The following is a 6,000-nucleotide window of genomic DNA, read 5'->3' on the forward strand; positions in this document are numbered from 1 at the left end:
CGTTTGCAGCCTTCTCCCTCTCAATTTTTGTCCATTTCATCTCATAAAATGTATTTTACGTTGTCCGGACCTACGTCTCTCAATGGAAATGAATACCTTTCAACTTCATAAACTTAAATGAATCAAAAGTAATTATCTCTCTCATGACATGGCTCCTCCCATGCATGCGCTCTTACGGGTCTCCGGGCTCACGTCAAAATGACAATAGTTGTATTTTGATTTAAATACGCTCATATTCGACACAAATCACTGCCAGCGGCAATACGGTTTATTGATACTACGCATACCGTCGTGTATCGAACTGAAGAACGTATCTTTATTCCAAGGTAGCAAAATTGACTCTATGAATTCAATTTTTTATGTGAATGTGCCCGTGCTATTTTTGTTAAAAAATTTCTGATTTTAGCATGAGATTAGAAGAAAAATCCGTAAAATTTTCGGTTAAAAAAGCCCATGATTCTCCTGGTAAAAATTCAATTTGCGAGGAAAAATTCGGCAACATTGAAAGGAAGTTACGTTCTTTTGTGAGGACACCAACGATACATGGTCGGTTCTCCGAAAAGTTCTCTCTATTGTTCATCACCGTACGATCTTCACATTTTCGTCGATGATACTCTGCGCATCAATGGGAAATTCACGCATGGAAACGTTTCCGGTGACATTTACGACTAGAATATTGATTGGAAATTATTCAAAGCCAGATTAGGGCTCAATCAAAGTTTACCGTGTATTTAAAATTGAAATTAACGTGGGTTTACAGCTCTTTCTGTGAGCACGGATCCAGATTCGCATTGTTTGAAGCACCCTAACCGTAGGGGTCGTTAAAATCAAAACGTGTAGCCTGCACTTGATTGAGAGCTATCTCGCGTTTGGTGTGTGGAAATCCAGGTTGATGGAAATCTCAATTGGACGTATTTCTATCAAACGGAACTACATGCATTGTGGACTGAGCCCTGTAATGCATATATTCTTATGGGTCTCAAGGCTCATGACTTAATGCACATAGTTCCGTTTGACAGAAATACGTCCAATTGAAGCGACAGGATTTGCCATATTATTTGGACTTCGTTTCCAAGTACAGAGCTTTTATGGGTGATTTAATTTAGAAGCTACGTATGTGATGTTAGTTTCCTCGTGCAGAAATGTGGTTTTACAGATGAGTTGGAAGCAAGAGGCTCTTTATTGTAATATCTACTTCGTTACAGTATTTTGCGAACTTTCAGACGTTGCCGAATTTCTCTCGTCAATATTTAATTTTGGAAAAATGTGTAGACGGAGGGTTAATGCGCTATACTTCGGAAATCAATCTTTGGGTCTAATTGAAACTCTTTTGTTTTTGAACATTTCTATGGAAATAGCTCTTCCAGACGCTGTATAGCCTGTCAGAATTGTAGGTTTCCACCGTAATTTTTCCATAACTCATTATCAAAGCATCAAATGTTAATAAACATTTAGTGTTGTAACTTGCAGCTTAGTTTTCATTCTTTTATGGTTTCAAAGATCTGCATGTTTCTGAAAGGCAGTAGGCAAGATGTGACTGGTGTCATTTTTTAAGGAGAAGATATTATATAACGTGTCTCCATAATAGTGTAGATCTTTGAAACCTCAAAAAATGAAAATTACCCCAAAAAGTACTCGTAGCTTCTGATCATCATTAACATTAATGCTCTCATTAAGAGTTACGGATAAATTGCAGAGCAAATCTACAAGTATGACGGGATGTAGCGCCAAAAAAAATGGGTTTTCAGAGAAACTTCCATACTAAGACTGAAAAAGTCTTTTATGTTGACACAAAAAATAAAAATATTCGATGAATTTACTCAAATGTTTGAAAAACGCTTGAAGCGCTCAGGATTCCCGGATCCATGGCCGGTTTTCCTGATGACATCGAATTTCCTGATGATATTTTTCGGGTGTAGTGACGGTGTTCAAAACCACCCTGTTCAAAGTAAACCATTCGATTAAGAATGAAGGGTCTGTCAAACGTCGCAGAGTACGTAGAAAGGATCCGAGTTGGCGTCACGAAGGCGTGAAAAGATGGTTGAAGGAGCGGCAATTGTGCTTTACGGAATAGTTCCGTTCTCGACTAACCTCACAAACATCCCGCGATGGTCCAACGGACCGTGAGAAGAGCCGACCTTCCGACCTACATCTCGCACACTCCACAGGTGTCAGCTGACCTTGACTAGCCTCTCGCTTCAATTGAAAGTCCCTTCGTGTCATCCCCTGCCTCTGAGGTTGCCGGCTATCTTCCTCTGCCAGGATATTCTTCCATGCTAAGGAAAAACGCCGTATGAACCTCCAGGCGTTGCCAAATTTCGTCTAATAAAATACAAATTCGTACAAATTTTTCAGACAATTTCGTTCGCAATTTATTCTAAAATATCTGAACATTTTAGGGACAAGTCGCCATAAATTTCGTCAAAAATACACGATTTATCCGGAGAAATTTGGCAACTCCGGAATGTTCATACGACGTTCTTCTTCAGCACAGCAGGATAAGTGAATGTTATCTCCGAGTTCGGAACTTCAGATTTTCTGTTCGGTTCGATCTCATCAATCATCCTCCTAGATTTGGCTGTCGGGTTGATGAAATTCGATGACCATCGATGGCATTGAGGACAACCACCTCCCAAAGGTCCAGTTACACGATCAAATTGAGCCATCAAATTGGGCCTCTCATTGGTCGCATCCTCACCTCACGTCTTTTACCACCAATCAGAGCTTCAATTTGATGGCTCAATTTGATCGTGTAACTGGACCACAAGGTTGCTTCAAAGTAACCCATCAGGAACTCGAAAAGCCGTGATTAAGGCTCATACCGATGAAGGAACTGCAGAAATGTGAATCTCGGTTTGCGGTTTCGCAGACTTCCGAGCATATTTTATTTACTACACGGAAAACTACTGCACGTCAATTTTTAAAAATTTCAGTGATTTATCTTCTCTTAATAAAGGATGCTCTTCAATAACTTCAAACCACGATGTTGGCTTGGTCGCCTTTTATACATAGAACAAAATAACGTGAGAATTCCGAAACACCGCAACCTAAATACGCCTATTTGCAGTTTTACCGTAGGTTTTCTAAATCGTTCTTTAAAACTCCTATCTTCGCGGAGGCCAGGTATAGGTTTATATTAATTTAGGAGGAATATGACTTGGCATCGTAAAACACTTTCATGCACACCTACGGTTAAATTCAACAGATTTCATATGAGAGAGATAAAAAAAAGTACTTAAACTCACTTGTTACGTTAAATTTCATGAAATAGTTTTGTCAATCCTTGAAAATACGGAACAAGTAGTGCTGGAGTCAGAATTACCTGAAACAAAAAATAAGGACTTGATCAGGCAATTGATTCAACTCGGCGAAAGTCAGAAGAGACAGTTTAAAAAATTGAATAATGACAAGAACATTAATAGGGAATTATCAATTATCGGGATGTTTACAACAAACATCTTGATCATTGATCCTGTACCATAACTTTAAACAGGAGAAAACTGATAACCAGAGTGGATTTCAGACTTCTTCGACAGGCTCATTCTAATTTTTGGTACGTTTCAATTCGAGGAAAGACATGATGAATTTGATTAAGCTGCAAAGTTTTCGTTGAACTACCCAAAACTCACTAACAGGTGACCGGAATTTTCATAGAAACAATAAGGGTGCATACATAAAAGTCGCTCCTACAACCTACAACGCACTCTGGCGTTCTGCGACACCCAACGCCACATATGCCTATCTACCCAGAGCTTATCGGATAGCTGACATTGCAACATCTCCTCGTCAACACCCTGCGACCATCCCTTCCGGAGATTGTATGCCACCTTTTCTCAATATGGATACTGTTGGAAACAAGGAGGTTGTTTGTTGTGTCAACGAAAACTTCCTGCCCCAGTATCTTTAACAGGTATTCCTGTTGTTTTAACAGAAAATCTTCCTTGGTGTATTAGTTTGTCTACACTGAAAAAAAATGCAGTCTTGGGAACCGAACGTTCGGTGTTCCTTCTCATCCCTTGAGCCCTGGTTACACGATCAAATTCTCGTCGAATTCCGATCAAAATGATGACCAAGATGGCGGTCGAGAGTTATCTAGATTGATAAGTAAAATCGATTAAAAGAGCGTGTTGATTGAAATAAGCATGAAATAAGCACGGTTGTGTGGAAATCAGATGAAGGATGAGCCCCACAGTTCATCATCTCATCAAATTTTTGCAGGCCGCAGAAATTTGATGGTAGATGGTGCGCACCAGTCACCATTTGATCGGAATTTGACGGAAATTTGATCGTGTAACCAGGCGAATAAACTTATTCTGTTTGTCAAACTGGACTTTCGGTTCGTGTAACCGAACGCTCAGCATACATGACCAAACTTAGTTCGTCAGTTCGTTTTACCGCACAAGTTTGGTTTGACAAACTGAAAATCCAGTTTGATGAACCGAAATAGTTGGGATTACATGGAACACCGAACTTTGGTACATACGACCGAACTTTTATTTTCATTGTATACACGGAGAAAAAAACCTCGTGCGTGGGACCCGAAGTTTACGTCATATGGATCTCTGAAGCTTTCAGATTCAGCATCTGAACACTTTAGATCTAGCTGTTGAGGTTCGGATCACACATCTGAAACTTCTGTTCTTACATCTGAAGTACTTCGGTTTTCACATCCGAAAAACTTCGGTTCTCACATCTTCAGTACTTCAGATGTAAGAACTGAAGTTTCAGATGTGTGATCCGAACCTCGACAGCTAGACCTTAAGTGTTCAGATGCTCAATCCGAAAACTGCGAGGTGGAAAACTTCAGAGATCCATGTGTCCTAAACTTCGGGTCCCACGCACGAATTTTTTTTTTCTCCGTGTGGATACCTTTTCTGTCCACCTCTTCGACCTAAAAAACTCCTCGTTGGTATTTTTTGAGTTGGCAACCCTCCCGATGGCGACACGTGGAACCCTTTCCCTATGGCCGGGCGCAGACCCGACAACTCGGGAATCGGGGGACGCGAGGTGGTAAACACGGGAGAGCGAAACGACGTCGTAGCGGTGAAGGCTACGGGGGACGCCGGGAGGGGGCGGTGGGGACGGAGGGGGGGGCGGGATTATTGTTTGTGAGTGGAGTCCGGATCGGGCGAAAAGTAAACACGAGGGGTTAGGGATACCCGGAAGTAATAGGGGGATCGGAAAGCGCGCAGAAAAACGCCCGCTGCAATTTTCTAAGTGTTCCTCCGTCAACGCGCGCCGCGCCGCGGTTCCTGCCCTGCCGACGGCGGCGTCGCACACTGGATCCAGTCGATCAGAGAGCTCGGATAAAAAATTTTTGATTAAGACTGAAAATTTTGATGTTTATTTCGTCAAATTGAACCTATTTCTGCCAAATGGAACCAGAGACAGGTGAGAAAGAAGGGGTGTATCAGAGAGGTCGGACATGAAATTTTTTACTAAAACTGAACATTTGTATGTTTATTTCGTCAAATTGAACGTATTTCTGTCAAACGGAACCAGAGACAGGTGAGAAAGAAGGGGTGTGCTTGTTAGTCGAGGGTCATAAGGATGAATGGGAATTTTAAAGCGCCAGTGACGTTAGCGGTGACGAAGACGCCGTCGCCGAGCATTAACTCATGAGCCCTGTCTACAACGCTCTTGTCACATATCCACGGCTCACGAGTTAGCGCTCAGTTCCTTTTAATTTAACGTAAAATACCGCTTTTCCATTTTCTCAAAAGGAACTGTATTCACTTTTACAATGTTTCTTATCCAGCTCACCACAAGCATACCCTATCTTTCAACTAGCACATAGTTCCTTTTAGCATGAGTACGTCCAATTTTAAATTTTAAGAAGTGCCTCTACATGAAAATTTCACGCACTGGAAAAAAAAAACACATTGGATCTAGAGTCCGGACTCTTGAAAACATTGACAAGAAAAAACAAGCAGTGAACTCCAACACAATGTGTTGATAAGGCGCGTCATTAACTCGCACATATCAACCCCTTTAGTTTTC

Source organism: Bemisia tabaci, chromosome 8, assembly GCF_918797505.1.
Source record: "Bemisia tabaci chromosome 8, PGI_BMITA_v3".
Classification (NCBI taxonomy): Eukaryota; Metazoa; Arthropoda; class Insecta; order Hemiptera; family Aleyrodidae; genus Bemisia; species Bemisia tabaci.